A 23,453-nucleotide genomic window follows, 5' to 3' on the forward strand; every position below is an offset into this window, starting at 1 on the left:
TGGAATTCTCTTCTCACTAAACAAAGGAGACAAGTTGCCATTTCTCACTCTAGATTTTTGAGAGAATTGTCACAAAATATTTATAAAACTCTTAGCATGATTCTGGGCATTTACAAAGAATTCAAAAATTATTATTTTCCCCTCTAGATCACCCCAAACTAAAAGCAATTTACTTTGGAAAACTCTTCTATCAGCTTATTCCACTCAGAAATCTTGGTGCCCATAATAGCACATACATAAATATTTAAATATCAATATAATAAATTATAACATTGTGTTATAATATATGAATGTAATGCAATTATGTATGAATATAATTGAAATCATATATTATTATAAGTAATTATAGATGTTTAAATAATATCTATTCTCCAATATTCTCCAACTAAGTCCAGGAGCCAGAGGTTAGCATTCTGTTTACAGAACTCAGTCTCCAGACAATCAGATTGTAAGGATGCAATAGAATATTTGCTAAATGAATGAGTATATGATTCTTTTTTCTTTGCTTCTTTCTATATTTCATCTTATTTATACACAGGGATTATAAGCTTCCTACTATAAGTGAAAACTAGTCTATTTGGTTTCAGAAATGTATTTTCAACACCTTAATATTAAATATATTTTTCAAGTCCTATGATGGAATACAGAAAATACTCTTCAAGGCTTTCACCCTTTCACTCACTTTTTATTAGAGATAGTTTACATTCTTTCCCACAAAATTATTTTCATGAAAGAAAGCCATCTGTAAACTTTAACCTGAAACTATGAAATGCTACTTTAAAATATATAAAAGCTGCAGCCACACAAACGCAGCAATGATACCCCCTGGACACTAGGCCGATAATAAACTATACAATTTGTAGATGGGCTGGGAGGGAAAAACTTGAAGAGAGTGAGCGAAGGGGTGACATTGTCCAAAAGGAAATGTATTTTTGCTTGACTGATGTAACTGTAACTCCTCTGGTTTTAGCACTTTTGGTACATCAATCAACCAATCAAAAAATAAAAAAGTCCAAACTATGGAAGGGAAGAAAGTAAGGGATAAACAAGGAAAGAAATAGGAAAAGTAACATAGGGACAGACAGGCAGGAGATGAACTGGAGTTAGGTTGCCTCATAACCATATTATTTAACAAAGGTTAAAGATAAATAAAAGCACTCTAAATTTTTATTTCACTCTGGAATTTTTTTTCTCCTTTGATTTTTGAGCTCACGCACACACACACACACAAATGCACACACAAGCACAGGCTATGCTGATGGCTAGTCCCACTTGTGCGCAGCTGGCTGAGAGCCACAGTGTGAATGGAGGCCCTAGTGAAGCACTGGGAAGCTCCATTCTACAAATGCCCTAGACTTCTGATCAGTGAGCTGCTAGTAATCAACCCATTCTGTATTTACTTTCCCCATTCTTTAGTCTTTTGAGATGTAGGGCCTACTGTTTTTCTTCCAATTATTCCAAACTCAGTGTGCACTGGAGATCTTACCTGTATTCCTGAGTTACTGGGAAAGCTGGCTCAGCCTGGGTGGAAAAGTCTATGAGACTCTTATCTCTAATTAACCAGAAAAAAAAATCAGAAGTATGGTTGTGGCCCTGTTGGTAGAATACTAGCTTTCAGCACAAAAGCTAAGGGACAGCATCGAAACCCTGAGTTCAAGGCCCAGTACCAGTACAATATACATTGCAAGCTCCACCAACTAATTAGTCAATCTCTATCTCACATATATAAAAAAATCAACATTAAGTTTAACAGATCTGCTTCTGAGTACATGTGTATTTTCTTCTTTCTGAGAAATCTACACATTGTTTTTTGGGGTTTTTTTCTATGTATGTGGTACTGAGGAATTGAACCCTGGTCTTCAAGCATGCTAGGTAAGCACTCTACCACTAGGCCAAACTCCCAGACCAAGCATAGTTTATCTCCACAATGCAGACTCATTCTGTATTTAATACTTCTGAAACAATTCAGTTCAGAAGTACTATACAGAGAGTTGAAACCACTCCCTTGAGAATTACAGTATCAATGACAGTCTTCCTCAGAACTTCTAAGCTACTTCTCTTCAAGGATGTTCATGAGAGAGTCACAGAAATACCAAAGGTTACAAGAATTGCTGCTCTTGGATTTATTTCAAAGGAAAGAGTATGGTTTTTTGCCCTGTATTTCAGTTGGATGAAACAATAAAATTATTACAAACTGCATTAAAAAGAAACTATAATGAGTGCATTAGATTTTAAGCCAAGTTGCATTTCTGCTTCATTAACTTGCTATAGCAGTGGAGTTTGAGCACAAGGGGAATTCTAGGACTAAGGCATTCTCCCTCCCAGGCAGAGGGACTTATACAAGAGTCAAATAGGAAAGGAAGTACAGTGCACTTACGAGAAAGAAGGGACAAGTGATAAAGCATCTGCTTATGATGTGATCAGAGGTTAGAAAATAGATCTATCCAATACAAGCAACTTTTTTCAGGAGATAAAGTAGAACCAAGGAAGTCATTTTCAAGAAAGAAGAAATCAGTGGAAGGAAAGAAAACTAGCAGTCCAGCTGTAGCCATAATGGCACTTGGGGACAATATTGTATATGTGCTTTAAACTATGTTATGTAATTTAACTTACCTTACCTCATGTAATCCTCTGTATGTGAGTGATTGCATTAGTTATATCAGAATCAGTCATCAAGGTGAAGGTACTTAAAGTCTTCTTTAGAAAATAGACAATATATTTCAATAACTACTGATGTGTGATTTTGTGCAGGTTTTGTTTTATAAAACTGTGATTTGTTTTCTCTAAAAAGTACAAATATCAACACTTAATCTGCTGAAGATTGTGTATAATGTACTCATAGAAAATATCTGCCAAATAATAAACACTGAGGCATTATACTTCCATATAAAGTAGCTGTCAATGAATTTATTTTATAGATGTCTAATGAGGCATCATACTTCATAAAAATAAAAGTTATATGAAGAGCTTATGTCCCAAAATGCAATCACCAAAAATACCCCACTCATCTGAAATGCTGAATCTGTGTTGAAAAGCGAAGTTGCTCTTTTGTGTCAACATGACACACATGACTCTGATTTCTCAGACAAGAATGAGATGCTCCAGTAGTCCGTGGTTTCAAAGAGCAAGGTTCTCCACTATACTTTTCCATCGTGTTTTCTCAGCACTGTGAGCTCCTTGTTAATTAGCAAATGCAATTTTCCCAAATACGTGACTACAGATTTCTTTACCTGAAATTTACTTTAGGAAAAAGGAAGTTGCTTAGTTTTTAAATTGAAATTTTGGGAAGGAGATAAGTCAGCAAAAAAAAAAAAATTTAAAGATCTTCTTTGATTGACAGAGTTTTCTTTTTTTTTCTTTTTCAGTTAGTCATGGGACTTGAACTCTGGGCCTGGGCGCTGTCTCTGAGCTCTTCAGCTCAAGGCTACCACCCTACCCCTGGAGTCACAGCCCCTCTTCCCCATTCCAGCCCCTCTTTCTAGTGGTTAACTGGAGATAAGAGTCTCAAGGCCTTTAGTGCCCTGGCTAGCTTTGAACCTTGATCCTCAGATCTCAGCCTTCTGAGTAGCTAGGATTACAGGCCTGAGACACCACTCCTGGCTAGATTGGTAGAATTCGTTTCAGTAAATACTAAAATTGAAACAGGTCTTATCTGCAGTGGGCAACTCATAGAGAGGGTTCAAAATACTTTCTAAGCCCAGCAGGGTGGTTCACACCTATAATCCTAGCTACTTAGGAGGCTGAGATCTGAGGATCAAGGTTCAAAGCCAGCCCAGGCACTAGAGATGTGAGACTCTTATCTCCAATTAACCACCAGAAAATGGGAAGTGGCACTGTGGCTCAAGGGGTAGGGCGGTAGCCTTGAGTTCTTAAGCTCAGGGACAGTGCCCAGGCCCAGAATTCAAGACCCATGATGGAAAAAAAAAATCAAAACAAAAACAAAAGAACACCAAACTTTATGTACATGTGTGGAAATAAAACACTAAGGTTTGTTGAGATTGGTTGGAGAAGAGGTAAAGTGAGGATCAGAGAGAGTGGCAATGTAATCAAGGAACACTGTATGTGCATATGGAAATTTCGAGGTGAAAAATCCTGCATTAACCACTTGATGCTACTAAAAATGGGAAATAAATCCTATGATCATATTATTCGAAGAGAGTTCTTCTTCTCTTAAGTCTCACTATTAGATAAAATCCTTCCTATTTTCACTTAATAGAGGAAATATAATTCTAGCATCTTTACAAAAAGTCATGGCTTAATAACATGAGAAATCCTCTAATCATTGCTCTAGTCTGGCTCATTTTATCAAAATAAAATACAGAGAATAGTTTCCCATTTGGAAATGGTTTTGTTTCTAAATACATGTCTCATGACCCTTCCTAAACAAATAAAGGGGAATGTGAAAAATCCTCATGTATCTTTGCAAAGCGGTGTGCACTCTGAATTTAAATTTATTGACAATATGGCATCAATTATAAGTGTGTCAATGCACAACGCCTTTGGGATAACAAATACTTTTTTCAGAATATTATTCCAAGAGTTATAAAGCACAATGTGATTCAAAATTTTACAGAAATCAGCATTTTATAATTTAGCAGTCAATTTTACTGTAGAGTCCCTGAAACTATACAATTATATATTAATACAAAAGTTTAACATTAGTCCTTTGCTAGGGTGAAAGAACATACTACAGATAGATATTTACATTCCTTGACAAGATGCTGAGAGCAATGCAATCAATAAAACTTTAAAATATACTTTGTCTTAGAAATCACAAGACCATTAATCTTGATAGTGTTATTGAATTGTCTGTGTCTGACTCACTAATTGATGCACAAAGGGAATACTACTTTTTACCAGAAAGAAGCCAGTATGATTATTACCTCTAGTGGGAAAGAAAGAATGTTTTCTTTTTCTGCTACAGGGAGTTTCTTTCTGTTACAGATGCTAGGAGAAAAGAGTAACTTTTATGTTATATTTTCTTCTGATCTTTATTGATCATTACTTATACAATATATGTTTTTGAAAGAGTATGTTTAATCATTCAATATGCTGCTAAGATGTATAGCAGAGAGGGGGAAATCAATACTATTTATAAATGTATTCACTCGGGTAAAGCAATATATCTTTCGTTCCTCTTTTTATTTTAAATTCTTTTGTTCATTATGTATTCCTTCCTTGATTCTCCATTGTCTTGCTTTACACCTCTAATTTTTCTTATGGTTGCTGATACAAGCTTTCAGTCTACTATGACCTAAATTTCACCTGTTAATTAGTATATTATAAAGACATCTGGGTTGAGCTATAGGTAGTTTTTATCTGTAGTTAGTGTCAGGTAGCTGAACCTTCTGTTTCCAGTTCAATAGAGATTCAACTGTACCAAAAATCTAAGTCCTTCTCAACACTTTACCACCACCATTCTGAGCCAACCCACTACTAACTCCTTTTTAGAGACTATAAAAGGTTTCCTGTCTCTCTGCTCCTAATGCAGCAGGCAGAATGATATTTTCTAAATGTGAATTGGACAATACCACATGCCCACTCTAATATCACATGGCCAAAATTCTGTAGCGGTCAATCAATCTATTTCAACTGACTTTCTTTTATGAAAACTTGTACAACTATTTGTCTCTTCACTCCCACTACTCTGTTCTGGCTTCTTCACTATCTTTTGGACATGCTAGACTTGTTCTTTCAATAGATCCTCTGTTCTAGCTCTTCTGCCCATACATTTCCATTTTTGTTCAAATAACACTTTGTAAAGGGCTCTACTATGACATTCCATTCATATTCACGTCATAACTCTTGTATTTAAGTTTTCTTTAATTTTGCATTTATTCTAGTTATCTTAGTTTTTTGGTTGGGGATTTTTAGATATATTTGCTATATAATATATATAATGATAATATATTACCATTGATTTTTTTTTACTTTGATAAAGTTGTTTCATGTTCTTTTTTCTTTCTAACCTTTATTCTATTCATTGCATAGCTTGATATTTTTGCCAGTCCTGGGCTTAGACTCAGGGCCTGATCACTGTCCTTGGGTTCTTTTTCTCATATGTATGTGGTACTGAGGAATCAAACTCAGGTCTTCGTACATGCTAGGCAAGCACTTTACCACTAGGCCAAACTCGCAGCCTCCTATTTTAATTATTTTACATTAGTTCTGCTCAATGCCAGTTCTTTGACAGCATTTACAATATTCACATTCATACAATATTTACAATAGCCATTCATTTATTAGAGTAGAAAATAATTATCCTGAACATATACTAATATTTCCTCAAGCTTTCTTCACCCTATCTTTTGTAGGAAGTAAGAGATGTTAAATCTTACAATCATTATTATTGTTGTTTTTAAATAATTACTATTCATATTTACCTATACATTTCTCACTGCTTTTGTTCTTCATTATATTTATCCCTTAATTTTCCTCATCTGAATTCATGTGTATTTCACCTGTGAGCATTAAAAGAAATTCAGATCTGTGAAATTTTCTGTGATTCACTCATTTTTCTTAAAATAGCTCTGTTTCATCCTCTGTTTTTGAGGTACATTCACCCCAGGTTTGCAATTCAAATTTGGCAACTCCATGCCTCCTACCAGTTTAAAGTCATTATTCTGGTATCATTTTATTTTTGTTAGTTTTACTGATAAACCCACAGCCAATATTTATTTAACTCACAATTTCAAAGATAATGCATCCTCTCATCACCTCACAACTCCAGCCTTGGGTTCTTCTAACGTTTCTTTTTATCTTTGATTTACAACACTTACTAAGATACGAACAGATATGGATTTAGATTCACAACCTTATTTGTGAATCGTTACATTTCATCAGTTTTGAAATTATTCAGCCATCACTTCAATTGTCGCTTTTTTCACATTCTTTGTCTTCTTATTACTGCCGTTAAACATGTTAGATTATTTGAGTGCATCCTATATATCTCTTGTGCACATTTTTCCCTATTTCCAAATATATTCTCTCTCAAGAGTTCAATTTGAATTTTTTCTGTTGACTTATATTCTCATTCAGTACTCTCATTTGTTATTATATGGTTGTTACAAAGTATTATGTAGTAGTTTTATTTTACCTTTCATTTTTAGAATCTATGACCTTCTGATAAATTCCAATTTGAGGAAAAATTATTTAACATTTCATTTATATTCTATATTTTCTCTACTTGCAAACATATTACCATATATACCTTAAGTTTTTGTATTCTAATTGCAGTACCTTGTTAAACTTTAGGGATCTCTGTTTGCATTTGACTTCGATTCTAGTCCTATTAATTTGATTTGTTGAAAATTCATTAAATGCTAGCTATTGTAAGGAAATTCCAGAAATGCCACTATTGAAGTTTTCACACAGTTTGATAGTTCATATTATTTAACAACCATGACTAAATTTTGTAGATAAGAAACAATTCATATCAAACTCATTCCTTAGTACCTGTGTATTGTAATTTATTTTATATATTAATGTTTATTTTACAAGTTGTTTGCATATTAATGTTAGTTTTACATATTAGTGGTTTCCATTGTGGCATTTCCATAAACATCCATACCTCCCCCTCTTTGCTATCCTTTTTGAATTCTTTTTTCTTGATCATGCTCCCAGCTCTTTTCCCTACCCTACTTACTGCCAGTCTTCTACTGAAGTACTTCTGTCTGCCTGTCTGTCTATAATTTCACAACATAAGACAAAACATGAAATATTTACCTAAGTCAGATTTTGCTTAATATGATGATCTCAAATTCTATCCATTTTCTAAGCCCCATCCCATGATTTTAAATTTTTTATGACTGACTAAAGCTCCATTTTGTATATGTACACCCCATTTCTTTTCTCCTCTTTTCTTTTCAAGCCAATCCTGAAGCTTGAACTCAGGGCCTGAGCACTATCTCTGAGCCTCATTTTGCTCAAAGCTAACACTTAGCTCTTGAGCCACAGCTCATCTTCCAGCTTTGAAAAACATATATTTAATATTATTATAAAGTAATAGAGGGGTTACAGTAACACAAATCAGGTTAAGAGTATATTTCTTGTGAACAATGTTATCTCTTCCCTTGCTTTCTTTTTCCTCCCATTCCCACCCACAAGTTGTATTGTTCATTTTCAACCTAGTGTCATTGCTGCGTTTTCCCCCCTTTGTCTCACCATTTCTGTGCCATCTACCTTTTTCTCCTAAAGAGAGATAAGAGGAGAAAAAAAGAAATGTAAACAGCAATAAGGAGAAAAAAAACCTCTTTCCATTTTAGTAAATATTAGTTTATATGGTAAGATGCACATAGCTTATGTGCCTATGTGATCCTCTCCTAAGAATATCCTCCTTTAGTCTCACTGTGTGAATGCCGAGAAACATGTATAATTTATCATGTCCTAGTGCATTTTTTCTCTGATAAACCAATGTTTTACTTATTTATAAGCACATTCTAGATCCTAAACATAAAGCTTCCCTATGACCCAGCAATTCCACCCCTAGGCATTTATCCAGTAGAACACAAAAACATTCCACTGAAGCTACCAGCACAATGATGTTCATTGCAACATTGTTTACCATAGCCAAGATGTGGAATCAACACAGATGTCCCTCAGTGGATGAATGGAGATGTGGTATACACACACATGCTCGCATACACACACACACACACACACACACACACACACACAATGGAGTTCTAGGCTTCCATCAGAAAGAATAATACTATACCAGCTTCCAGTTTGGGGGTAGTTTATTTAAGTATCAAGGACTTTCCTTTCTGGCTTGCTTCAAACCATGATCCTTAGATCTCAGCCTCCTGAGTACCTAGGATTACAGGTAGGAGTCACCAGCACCCAGCATCATATTTCTTTATCCAATCATCTGTTCACTGGCATCTAGACTACTTGCAAATCTTGTCTATTATGAACATTGTCACAACATAGGTATATAGGTATAACAATTGATTGTATGTTGATGTCCTTCCGTCCAATATGTACTCGAGTGGTATAATTGGGTTGTATGGAATATCAATTTTCAGTGTTTTGAGAAAGCTCCATACTATTTTCCAGTTTGGGTATGTGTTTGTACTAAATTATATTATTTCCAGTACTGTAGAAGGGTGCTTTGTCTCCATGTCTTGAGCAGCCTTTGTTGTAATTTACTTGTTTAACTTCTGCACCTGGGATGAGATACCATCTCAGTGAAATTGTAATATACATGTTCTTGATGGCTAGAGGTGATGGCCTTTTATATATTCAGGTCATTTTCTTATTTATGAATTAGCTGAAAAGATAAAAGCTGACATATGAGGCAAGGAAAAATTGCCTTTGTTTGAAATAGTTTTTTAAAAGGAGTGATAAAAATGATATAATGATATAATGGTGAATTTTTAGACTTGATAAGAATGTAAATTTGTTCTAATACTATTTCCTGAACAGATAGGCTTCATTAATGAATAGATACAAAGAAAACTGAGAACACTTCTTTTCTCTAAGAGAATTTTGTAAGAAGCATTAGGAAATGATAGAAAAAGATATTTTGAGAGTTAAGTCTAACCCTAACTTACCTCAAATACCTGATTTCTTAAGGTTATCCAAAGCAGAGATACCCTTTCCTGTTTTACTTAGCAGCATAATTATGAAAATAAATATCATGTGTCTGGTAAAAATTATTAAATGATTCATAGGCAGATTACAAGAATATTGTTTCTAAGGTTTTTTTTATCCTGATTATTTTATGTTAGCTACTTTGCACCATGGAATCCTAAAGAAGACTGTTCAGGATATAGAGAGGTGGAATGTTTTGTTGAATTTTTACTAGCCATGTTCCTATATGGTACATAAAATGAAATATATACAGATAACTTTCATTGCTGAATTTCTAAAAACATATATCACAATATCTTTTTTAGAGTCTCTGTAAAATATTCATCATTATTAGCAATATTCTTGTGAAATAAAAATGGAGAATAAAAAGGTAAGAAGACACCTCAGCACAAATTATTTTTATCTGTAACTCACCAAAGGCTTTTGCCTATATGTGCACATGTTCTATAATCAATTCCACATCAAAGAACAGCTTCTTCACTCATATCTTTTGTTTTTCTTCAAAAGATTTCATAAATCGACCCTCCACTCCTGTTATTTCCTCCAATATCTGCCCTGAGACTCAGCATCCTCTCTCATTCCAGTATTACTGCAGAATCATTTAAATCCTTTGCTTACACATTTGTCTAATCATCTCTCTTGGCCTTTTTCTCTGCATGTTGGGGACTGACTGTGGGGTCAGTGACCGTGACTGTGGGGTCAGTGACCTTGGACCCGCACAATTGAGTACACAAGGAAGTAAGCTCTTATCATGATTTTGGGCTGTGTCAATAGCTTCTACTGGGGTCTTTTCGGGGCCATATACATTATAATATTCTTGAATTCTTTTTCCTATCCGCTGCCAGGTTTTTTGGAATTCCTCCTCTATAAACCTCGGGCATGCCTCCTCGACAAATTGTAGGAAGCTCTGAAGCACCCCTTTTTCCACCCACGTTCCGTGGGCTTCAAGTAGGCCTGTTAAGATCGGTAGAAATAACCTATGGCTATTAACTTGACCCATAATTTTTACTCCTGACTATACACTCTCTTAAGATCCTCTCTTAATAGTCCTACAATGTGTTACTCACCACAGGGAGGGGTCCTTCACCTTCGTCCCAGATTTTCAGGGTCCCTGTTCGGGCGCCAGATGCCGGGGCCAACCGGCAGCAAACCAGGGTTCGCAGATTGGGATTCCTGAAATAGGGGGCAAGGACTAGGAAAAAATAGAAGAGAGACAAACAGATGGGGTTCAGGAGGGCTACAGCCCAAATCAGGAGCCACAGCTTAAGAAGCCTGTAGCCCAAGACCGTAGCCCAGTTTATTTCCAGTTCTCAATCTTAAATACACTTCTTTAAACTAGGGAACTGCCAGGGGCTACATTCGTACAAACAGTATCAAGTCTGAAATAGGTTGAATGAGAAGCTATCAAGTCCCAAACAGGTTAAATGAGAAGCTATTGACACAGCCCAAAATCATGATAAGAGCTTACTTCCTTGTGTACTCAATTGTGCGGGTCCAAGGTCACTGACCCCACAGTCACGGTCACTGACCCCACATTCAGTCCCCAACATCTGCAATCATTTTATTGCTAACAATTGTATGTAATATAATGCAGAAAGCACTCAGAAAACATAATAGTGAAAAATAATAGCCATCTACTCCTGATATTTCTTCCAATAAATTACAGGTTAACCATGATTATCCTTAGCTTTCTTCATGAATTGGAAGACAACTCTGATAAATTTGTCCATCATCCAGGCTATAAGGTTAAACAACTCAGGAAAATCAGTTACATCAGGAAAAAATCTAATCCAATACAGAAAAAACAAATCACATCACTTCTTCCCTTTACAATCTAGACATTTAGTTCATTTTTTAAATGCTTTACCATTGCCATTTTCAATTAGACTCTATTTTGGGAAAGTTAGAAATATATACTGGATCCTAGAGAACCCTGAGAAACATAGAGGAAGAAATCAAACTGCTCTTTATCTACCTGATAGTTATCAAAACACAAAACTTTTTGCTTAAAGCAACTTTTATCAATTATTTGATTAAAATATTTTTCTTAATGACTGATGAAATATGGAAAGACATAATATAGGATTCCTTTTAGAAGAGAAATAATGATTTAATGTCACATCTAACATTCTTCACTACGGCTCTTACTCCAGGTCAACCACAAATCTGTAGCTAACCACTCAAGTACTTACTCTCCATCATTAATAAATACACAAATGCAATCACTGAATTGTACCCTTCCAGCCTGGAATCTGTAACATGAATGTTACTATACAAGGGCAAAAATGGCTCCCATTTTATATGAGAGCAGTGAAAACGAATTAAAGAAAAAAACAAACAAAGAAAACTTCCTGCTGTTTAGGTTAGGTTTTTTTCTTCTTTTCAAGAATTATGTATAAGGAAGTAAGTAGCTATTGGTTCTCTTGTATTATGCTTCTTTGTAAGTGGGATGGTCTAACTGTCCTTCATAAGTGCATTCCATGGGTCAGTACTTCATCAGAGCAAGGAACGGTGCCAGTGTCTTTCATGGGTAGTATACAATGCAAGACAGTCACCTCATCGTTACCAACTACCTCACCACTGAAGATTCTGGCAAACATATTCTCCATGATACTTATCATCAATATATTTAGTGAGAAGACTCTAGAGACTTTATCTCCCAAAATAATTTCTAGCAGATTTAAATATGTGGTTTCTTAGGCAACCATCATCAAATTTATATCCTACCTACTTCATAAAGTAAATGTTCACTGTCAAATACCCAGCTAACTCATCAAAATAAATGAAGCTATTTTGACAGCAAAGATATTTTGCTAGTAATTCCTAACTTCTAAAGTAGTAATATTAGTTACCTACATTATTATAATTATATAAAACCTAACCATCCATGGCTGAATTTTCTGAGAGTACTGTCTTATAAGACTATCCAAACTTCCCTAAAATTAAAATATATATATATATTGAGCACCAGGTAGGTGCTCAGGATGCAGACAAATCAGGAAGATGATATTATAAAGAGTAAAAATCATCGTGGGATGCAGTAAGTAGGAAAAGCATGGTCTAGGTTCTTAAGACACAACCTGAAGAGAGAGAGAGAGAGAGAGAGAGAGAGAGAGAGAGAGAGAGAGAGAGAGAGAGAGAGAGAGAGAGACAGAGAGAGAGAGAGAGAACTGAAATGGTATCTCAAGGGGTAAATTGCTTCCAAACAAGTGTGAGACCCTGGTTTCAAACCTCAGTGCCACCAAAAACAATTAACTAATTAATGCCAGTACTCAAATTTCTTTTCCAAGAGTTATTATGATATTCATAAGTGGCAAAAAATTCTAGAACAATTAATCAAATATTGAGTTGAAAAAATATTTGCTCAACAAAATCTTGATACATAAGGCCATATAGTATGAAGCTAATTGAAAGGACCTCCAGGATATTGAAATAAAAGCCATATAATGAATTATTGTTGTCCTTAATGTACTATGTTGTCTCTCATCTCCTTTGCTGTCCCTTGGGTATCTCATATTGTTACAGTATCTTACTTTGTTATCTGATATATTGAATTTATTTGTATTTGGTTATTTGAAATTTGATAGGGAAGGGGGGAAACCAAGATGGGTGGGGGGGGTGGGGGGGAGGGTAATGGGTACCAAGACATGTGAAAGTGTATCAATGTATGTGAATTAATGCACCTTCTATCTGGCAAATATCATGTAACCCATTTATTAATTACAAGAAAAAAAGAAAAAAATATTTGCTCAAATAATAAATATCTACTTTAAGTGATAGAGCAGTAAAATAATTCATAACATTGGATTGAAACTTCTCTTCTGAACTCTTTTAATAGAATTCATTTAGGAATATCACTTTTCAACTCAAGGGCTCTCACCTACTAGCTATAAAACACCTCACTTGGAACTAAACACCTAAAGAGAAATCCCTAGGATAATTACAGACTATGAGTTAGACAGTGGCTTCTATTTTATGAAGATTTTGTTTTCCAATGAAGTCCACGGCTTCAACACTACTGAGCCTTGGTGGAAGGGAGAATTATAACCAGAAAATTGTCAAAAAAAAAATAAAAGGCATCTAAAGGTAGCCATTAAACCAACGACCTAGTCTTCAGGCTTAAAAAATATCTATTCCCATGAACTTTGGTCAAGATAACTTGTTTACAGAAGTGCCAGTAAATAAACACAAGAGGCGCCTAGTGCCTGTTCCATCTAGTTAGATTCTAGGATGATGAAGAAATGTCTATGGAGTGATAGCTCCTATTTAATATTCTAACAATAAATAATCCACTTTCCGGTACCACTATGTAATGAAGAATGAGTTTATCTAGCGGACAAGATTAAACCAAAGGAGTCTTATGCCTTTAAAGACTCCTGTCATCCCAGGGATAGGAAACAGATTAAGGCAACAGATTTAAAAGGCCCATCCCAAGAAAGAGACAACAAGATGTCAGAAAGCAAGAAGAAACACACTTTGGACCACAGTTTGGGTCCCAGATCCAAATAGCAGGAAGCGGTAAAATGGGTACACATACAAACACTCGCTCCTCTCTTTTGACAGTGTTAACTCAGAACGCAGAAGGTCAAGTGCTCAGCAACCCAGCCATGGTTTTCCAGTGGCCTCCTTCCTTTTCCAAACACATCAGTCAAATCTTCTGCAGCCTATCCCCAGGCTCCATGGGACTCTAGGGTTCCCACACTTTTGCTCTGTTTTGTTTTCTGGGGTTTTTGGTTTGGGGGTGTTGGGAGAAATTATATAGGTAAAATGATCTCAAAATCACGTACATACTCAAATTTCAAAATAATCTTCTGGACCCTAAACATTATCAGGGACAAAGTAGGACTAGATATGCTCTCACCTCCATCCCCCGCCCAATTTCCATTCCAGATATTTCTATGGGGAACAAATCATAACCAGAAAGAAGCTTAAGGGAAACAGGTTTAATGGAGAGGGAAGTTTTCCCAGGAAATAAAATGAGAGGCAGTCAAGTAAACTAACTTGAAGACTTAGCCTCTGCCTCTCAAAAATACCGTGGACATGTTGTCATAACACCCACATATGCCTCCACAGATCTAGAAAGTGGCACAGAAAAGAATAGGTGCTGGTAAGATGCCAAAGTAGAATAGACAAATGACAGAAGAAGCAACCAAGACATTTCCCCTTGAGCTTGAACGCTCTCTTTCTCTACTAGGGATCATACAAGTCCAGTCTTGAATCCAGATACACAGTTAGAACCAACCACCCCAAGGAAGCCTGTATACAACAAGAAAGAATTTAGGTGGTATGGGAGCTTGACTGGAAAGGCTTTATAATTAAATAAGCCATATGTAAAACATCCAGTCTTTAAAAATATTCCTACTTACACAAAGGATTAAGGAGAAGTATAATAAATGTAGTAAGTAATGATTTATTAAAAAACACATTTTTATAAGCACCACTAGTAATAAGACTTAAAAACTCAATGACATTTTTAGAAATGGGAAACCTAAAATAGTAAATATTTTAATTAACTAAGAAAGATCGTCACAGTTAATTAGGCTTCTAGATCCTGAAATCTTACCTGACATACCAAATTTTTTCCTATTATATCCCAAATGTTGTGAAATTTGATGTTTTGAATCCAATATATGTCCATTAAAATTTCAGTCCACTCTGTTTTCATTTTATGATAGGAGAGAGAGAGGGGTATTTTTTTTAAGCCTTGACTGTTCTTTTGACCTGCATTTCATTACACCAATCCAATTTTGAAGTAATTAAATTTCTATTTCAAAGTGCTTAATTTGTGAAATTGAAGAAAGTTCCTAAGCCATACAAATACTTTCATCTGCTTTAGAAAACACTGACCTCACACATTTCTTCTAGGTCATATCGGTTTCTTGCTGGACACAGGTACAAGGAGAGGTCACTTTTGTCTGTTACCATTTAATGATACTCAAAATAAATCATAGGACCCTATAGAGAAGTGTTTCCTGATTTGCTTTATGTCTTCTAACAGTCATAACAGATCTATAGCTTTTGCTTTAATTCGAGACACTTCATCATTAATACTGGCCAGTTTGCATCCAATTAGAATTGTTGAAAAATTGCAGGTGGATGAAAGGCTGGATCAAATTAGTCACTCAGTAGTGGGTGTTGGACAAAACTTGTAACTATATCTAATAATGACAGAGTGTCAGTCATGTGCATGGCTACACCTGACAACATACCCTTTCCAAGCACCTCTAACAGGAGGCAGACTCATGCTTAGACAAGGATTTCTTTTTAAGCAGAAAAAATAAAAAAGTAACCACTGCTATGGCTTCAAACACATCTCTCTACCAGTCTGTGCTCATGAAGTTATTTAAAGCGAATTCTCTCCACAATTCATAGAACTGAATGTCTTTGATATTTTTTTCACTCCTTGTTTACTTTGTAATAGGATTTCTACATTCAGGCTTGAACAATGGGTTCTGCTGACTTACGTACTTTAACTCTTCCAATCGGTCCCCTTTCCTTCTACTACTTTATTGCTAGCCAAGAAATCTACAAAGCCTGATTGGCTAACATCCTAATATTTTCAAGGTCAAGGAGTGTTCAAGCATGGAGCTAGGAGGCAAAAGAACAGAGGATTATAACAGGTATTTAAACTGCTTATCCTGAAAAGTACTGACTCCTCATTCAAGTAAACAAATTAACTGGAAGCAGGATAAAAGCTTGACATCCTGAACTCCATCTTTTACCTGTCGTTTTACTCTGAATTCAATCTCCCGCACTTCTTCGCTCTCTTATAATTTCTTTGGCTTCCAGGAAGGAAAAGACTGATCAGATAACATTTTTTACAAATGGAAGCTACCCAAAAATCAAAGAAGACAGAGGCTCCACAGGAAAGACCACCTGCAAAGTAGCCACTGCTCTAACTATAAGAAGATTCCACCTTTCTACTAATATCTAGTAATAGACTCCTCATTTCTTTTTTTTTTTTGTTTTTTGCCAGTCCTGGGCTTGAGCTCAGGGCCTGAGCACTGTCCTTGGACTTTCTCAAGGCTAGAGCTCTACCACTTGAGCCTCAGCACCACTTCCGGCTTTTTTCTATGTATGTGGTACCGAGGAATCGAACCCGGGTCTTCATGCATACTAGGCAAGCACTTTAACCACTAGGCCAAACTCCCGGCCCTAGACTCCTCATTTCGATCTTATCTCTTGTAAGAACCTTCAAATGCATATTGTTAAAATTGATATTTAAAATTCATATTGTTTACATATTATGTAAAATGGTAAAATCTTTCTCTCCTGCTTTTGATCCCCCAATGAAACTAATACCTTTAACGCCTTACTTTTTATCAATCATTACTTTAAGCCTAGATTTTTAATCAAGTACCTCAAATTACTTCCTTCCTCTTTACCAGATTCCAAAGCCATTTTCAGTCATTTCTTTTGCCAATACTGGAGCTTGAACTCAGGGCTTAGGACCTCTCCTTGTGCTTTTTCAAGGCTAGCACTCTACCACTTGAGTCACAGGACCACTTTCAGCTTTTTCTGTGTATGTGGTACCAAGGAATCAAACCCAGGGCTTTAGGCATGCTAGGCAAGCAATCTACAACTAGGCCACACTCCCAGCCCATTTTAGATACTTTTATAATATCAAACTACTTCTTTAAACCAGAATATATATGTGACATATATACACATACCATACACACACACACACACACACACACACACACACAAAGACAGAGAAAAGTTTTTAAATCTTCTGTCTTTCCAAATAAAAATATAGAATCCATACAGCAGGAATTTGGTTGGTTTTATTCCAATACCCAAACTCTAAAAATACAAATTTACATGTTTTAATGTAATATATTAATATTTGCCTAAATCATGCACCAATAGCAACATTGAGTATCATTCTTTTCCTATAATCATAAAACATTTGAGAGGTTTGGGACAAAGCCTATAAAAATGGAGTAGTATAAATATGAATACAATTTTATTTCCAAATAAAATTATTTATTCAAGGGGATGAGAGAGAGTTACAGAAGAAGCAAGATTGATTAAAATTCACTGAAATCATGTATGGAAGTCTAACAATGAAACAGCTTTTATTAATAATATGGTGGTAGGTGATAAGTTTTACCAAAGAAAATATGAGAGAGAGGAGTGAGAATATTATATCACATCATAAACTGCTTTGTTGAATGGAAATTCCTTTGTACAGCTACTTACAGATAATAAAATAATAATAATAGAAGAAAAGATTATTCAAGAGGTTACTAGTAAAAGGTTTGTACAATTATTACTAAAAGTATGATGACATCTCTAGAAAGTAACTTTCTCAAAATGAAAAGAAAAACCTCCAGCAGTTTTCTCTGCTGTAAAGACAAAAGATATCCTGATAAACAATAACAAACACCTGGCATTGGTGGCTTACACCTCCCAACATAACTACTCAAGAGGCTGAAATCTGTTAATCACAGTTCAAAGCCAGCCAGGGCATTAAAGCCCATGAGATACTTACTTAATATTTGGTAGTTAATACTGCCAGAAAAGCCAGAAGTGGAACTTTGGCTCAAGTGGCAGAATGCTAGCCTTAAGCCCAAAACTCTGGGATAACACCCAGGCCCAGAGTTCAAGCCTAAGGCAGCCCAAGAAACAATTGTAATTTCAGTCAGGCCAATGGGGAAAAACAAGTCAGTTCACTCAAAGGTTTCTTGCTAATGTCCAGAGCATATAAAGTTTCAAATTTAGATTGTATCAATGCTAGCCTTTGATTCACATCAAACTATTAATTAAAATATTGCTAATTATTTTAATATTCATCATCCTTAGTCTTATAGTGAGAAATCTAAGAAGTATAAGCAATTGGAAAACTACACATTATTAAATAACATTGATTACTTGCCAGGAGTCAAATGTAAGAGATTTGTCAACAATTAAGCCAACTTGTCATCCTATACCAAATAAACTAACAGCACTAGGTTTAATCTATGTACTTAGAAAGATGATTGTTTTATTGTGATCAACAAGTCAGTTTTGCTTTTAGTAATATTTATGGAGTAAGCAAACTAGCAGTTTTAAAAAGTCCCTTGGGAAACCTGATAGACTAAGATCAAAATGAAAAAAAACAGTAGCATACTATGCCAATAAAATTTTAATAGCAACATAAAATGATACTTAGGGAAACATAATATAAATCGTTAGGCAGTATATAATTACACTGATTAGAGAGGGCTGGGATGTTATTTAAACGAATGGTAACAAGGACACTTTAATATCAAGTGTACAAAATTAAGTGAAGCAAAAAAAATAACTGAAACGACCTGTAAGGGTCTTTAATGTGGGAAATATAGACTCCAAATCCACTCCTTTTCTCATTTAGCTAAATAAATCAAGGAAATGAAAGTATTAGGAGCTGAAGTAGCCTGAAAATGTAGATGTCTGGCAAATTTTTCAGTGATTAAAGAAAAGAAGCCCTTTGCTGTCTCCTTTCTTTTTTTTTGATATTTTTCATTGTATTTAATAAAAGGGTTACATGATATTTGCCAGATAGAAGGTGCATTAATTCACATACAATGATACCCTTCCACATGTCTTGGTCCCCATTACCCTCCCCCCTTCCCCCCCCTCTTGGTTTTCCCCCCTTCCCTGTCCAATTTCAAGTAACCAAATACAAATGTATCCAATATATCAGATAACAAAGTGAGATACTGTGACAATATGAGATAACAAAGGAACAGCAAACGAGATGAGAGATAACATAGCACCTTAAGGACAGCAATCATTCGTTATATGGTTTTTGTTTCAGTATCCTAGAGGTCCATTCAATTAGCTTCATACTATATGGCCTTATGTATCAAGTTTTTGCTCTATTGCAAATCTTTGCTATTAGAGCCCAAGGTTTCTACTGGTTATGATGAATGAGGGGAACCATTGAGCCTAAGTTCCTTTGAGTCTGTCTCATTTCTATCTACAACACATGTCACATTAGATATGTCAACAGAATCTCAACATGGAAGCTGAAAGCCCCTGAATTTCATCAGGTGTGATTTGTTGAGCCCTCTAAAGTTAAACACGTTGAGGTGAAGGTGTCCATGCATTACAAAATTAACCACTCTAAATTATCTTTTAAAGCAAGACCAGCCCGTTCTTCCACTACCTACTCTGCTTTGGGAAGGTATTAGAAGGCTGAGCAAAACCAAGCAAGAAGGAGTTCAGTGAATCTGACTACGGTGCCTCAAGTTACTACACATAACATCAACTTTTAGCTTTTTGCATTCAGAATCGGTACATCTGTTTCCACACGCTGAGCATTTCCAGGAGAGCAGCATAGGTAGGGAGAAGGGAGCCACTTAGGAGGAAGGGCATATCCTTGACCCCAAATTGTTCACCCAGTAGACGTGCTAATGTGACAGATGCTTCTTGAAATGCCTGCCACTTTCTTGTCTTAGCATTCTGTAGAAAACAACACCTGTGAGTGGCAGAACTCTTTTTACTCATCTCCCATTATCAGAACACAACTCTAGATTTATTCATTTTGACGATTCCTCTCCTCTAACAGCATATACCAAGACTGATTGTACTTAAAAACATAATCAGCATTTCCACCCTCTGTCCTAACTCCCTTGTGAATACCAATATTCTGTCCCCCTGCTAGTATTGTTGTAACACTCACGCCATTTAGTATAATTTAGATAGCTGCGAATTTGGAGTAATTTTCTTATAGCCATCAAACATTTTAAAAAACTAATTTCCTTAACAGTGTACTGCCATGTGCAAATTATGTTGTTCCTTTTCTCAGTTTTAAAAGAGATGCATTTTCTGCTATGAAGTTGAAGTCTACTAAGTAGATAAAACTCACAAGGAACAATAAGAATGGATCATAAACAAGACAAGGCTTTATGAAATATAAGTAAATCTCCTAGAATATGGCAACTGTAGAGAATTAGTAGCCAGTCACTGATGAGCTGCAGGCAGAACTGCTCAGGCACATTAACTGAGGATGGCAACTTAGTTACGTAGGAAAGATGTCAAAGTTGGATTAAATATGAGAATACAATAATAGACATGTTCCATTTGCTCTAGCTTCCTCATTGGACGTGGTAACCACCAGCGAGGAAGGCTCATAAGGCAGAGAGAGCAAAGAGAACCAGTGAACATCATTCACTGCAAGGCAAAAATCCCACCTATCCATGGAGATCTTCCACAGGGTGGGTGATGTCTAATAGCATTGGAATGGAAAATCTATTTCACTGAGTCTTCTGACTCGAATGTCAGTCCTAATCCAAAAACATTACTCCACAGACACACCAAGACATAATTATAAACTAGGCACCTGTATAAACTAGCACACTCAAGATGATGCTTAGAAATACACATCATAGTATAAATCTAATGCTGCCAGAGGTTCAAAATTCTTAATCACTCAAGTGAGTGATTATATTATATAATTATATTAATAATATAAAATATTCTACTTACACCAATTCTAATTAAAATGGAAAATGAGTGTTGGATATGGTGAGGCATACCTGTAATCCCAGTATCCAAGAGACTGAGGGAAGAGGACTACATGTGTACACCTGAGCAGTGCATCGAGACTCTGTCTCAGAGAAACAGCAGAGACACAGAGGGAAAAAAGAGGGAGAGAAAATAAGAGGAGGAGAAAATACCAAACAGATATAAGAAAATTATTACAGATCAAAAACACCACTGTATAAAGAATTTCACACAAGTTTTAAAATTTCCTAATTTGTGTGTCAATAAATGTATGGGCTTTTTCTCAAAACTAGCAACAAATATTATCCTAGATTTATGGTGACATATAGGTCGCTTATAAAAATCTGTTGTTGCCTGTAATCCTAGCTACTCAGGAGGCTGAGATATGAGGATCAAGGTTCAAAGCCAGCCCAGGGTATACAGAGCTGAGAGACTCTTTATATACATATATACATATATTGTAATTAATAGAAGGGTTACATTATATTCACCAGAGAGAAGGTGCATTACTTCACATTCAATGATACCCTTTCTCATGTCTTGGTCCCCATTTCCCTCCCCTCACCCCACCCCTCATCTTGTTTTCCTCCCTTCCCTAAACGACTTCAAATAACCAAATATGCATATTATATATACAATATATCAGATAACGAGGTGAAATACTGTAACAATATGAGATAACCAAGGGACAGAGCTGAGAGACTCTTATCTCCAATTAATCATTAGAAAACAGGAAGTGGGGCTGTGGCTCAAGGGTAGGGCGGTAGCCTTGAGCTGAAAAGCGCAAGAACAGTGCCCAGGACAGGATTCAAGAACCATAATCCCCCTCCCTCCTGCAAAAAAATCTGTTAAACCAAAGCTATTTTTAAATACAGGTCAGGAATCAAGCTTAATACACAGTGAAATGATTTAGGTCAGATCATCTAACCAAAAGTCCACCAATCGCTATCAACTGAATTCTGTGGCAAAACATCATTCCCTCATATTTTACTGATTCCAATCTCTCAAATTAACTCACTGGCTGCATTAGTAATATTTAATTTTGGATTATTAAGCATCAGCTCAAATAAAATGCAAACATTTCTAGCAGCTATTTGCTGTAGCTAAACCTTTACAACAATCTATGTGAGATTGTGAACAACTTTATTTTATATTTTCTAACCTTGAACATGGCTTTCAAACATACATAAAACAAACTATGAGTTTAAAGGAAAGTGAGGAAAGGAACATTTGAGAGTTCAAATGAATGTTGAAAAAGCCAAACTGGCTAAAAGTTAGACATGCAAGCAAAAATCAACTGTAAAGTATTTTTGTAGAAGTCGGTTTTGTAATCTCCAAATATATGCAATTTCCTTCCAATAACAGCAGAATAGTAATTAATACAGAAATAACCCCTCTCCTACTACATCATAAGTATCACTTCAATGCTGGCTCCAGATCTAGGGAAGACAGTCAAGAGGGAAAACAAAGTTCAATCATGCATTGAAGATGATGTTTATCAAGGGTGCAGAGGGAAAGAGAAAATTCTGATAGAGAAAATACATCAACAAACAAACAAACAAACAATAACAACAAACAGTAGGCTGGCAAACAGATTGTTGCCCAGACTGGCCTTGACCTTGACCTTAGTAAATTCTTGCCTCACCTTCCTAGAGATTGGGAATACAGAAGAGAATCATAGGGTCCACTTTCCATTAAGTGACTTATACATGGACTCTAATTACTTTTGAAAGGCTTTTCCAGTGTGCAGGTTTTTGCTCTTTATTCACCTTTATCTAAGGCATACAATAATACAGCTGGATTTAGCAGTCTTCCTTAGAGAGGTTTTTTTGGGGTAACTTTTTTTTATACTTAGATTTTATTTACTATCCTTCTGTAATTGTTAGAAGCAACAAAATCTCCTCAGCCAGCTTTCAAATGGATTTTTTAGGCAAAAAAATGCATTCATTTTTTGAATCTTTACTTACAAAAATAGTTATTCTGATTTTTGAATAAATTTCACCCTCATTTTCAGCATCATTCAACAATCTGAAGCTCCTTAATTGCACACAATATTTAGAACCAAATATAGCATTACTTACGAAGACTTGTAAAACAGATGCATGATTTTGATTCAGAACAAAGTTCACTAAGAAATAATTTGGCTTTTTTGTTTGTTTGTTTTGAGAATTTTTACCCCTCTAAGTCCTAAAGACAAAGAAAAACCAGAAAAACGATAGGATGGCTTAGTTCTGCCCCTGTCTCAAGTCTCAGAAGAGGTGGAAGTAAGTCAGGTGACCCCACTTTTCTGGGGTCCTTTACAGGGTTACAGTTCCTCAGTGTGACCCTTTTGTGCCACATGCAAAATATTTCACCATGATGTGATCTTGTTCTAGCATTTTTAC

At 35.6% G+C, this 23,453-nt stretch overlaps 1 long non-coding RNA gene across 1 annotated transcript in view; it reads right to left on the reverse strand.

Annotated features, from left to right (window-relative positions):
• Positions 1-23,453, reverse strand: part of LOC150049321 (uncharacterized) — a 196,010-nt gene that overhangs the window by 19,851 nt on the left and 152,706 nt on the right. The window lies entirely within an intron of this gene.

This window comes from Megascapheus bottae, chromosome 20 (assembly GCF_031878675.1).
Source record: "Megascapheus bottae isolate mThoBot1 chromosome 20, mThoBot2.hap1, whole genome shotgun sequence".
Taxonomy (NCBI): Eukaryota; Metazoa; Chordata; class Mammalia; order Rodentia; family Geomyidae; genus Megascapheus; species Megascapheus bottae.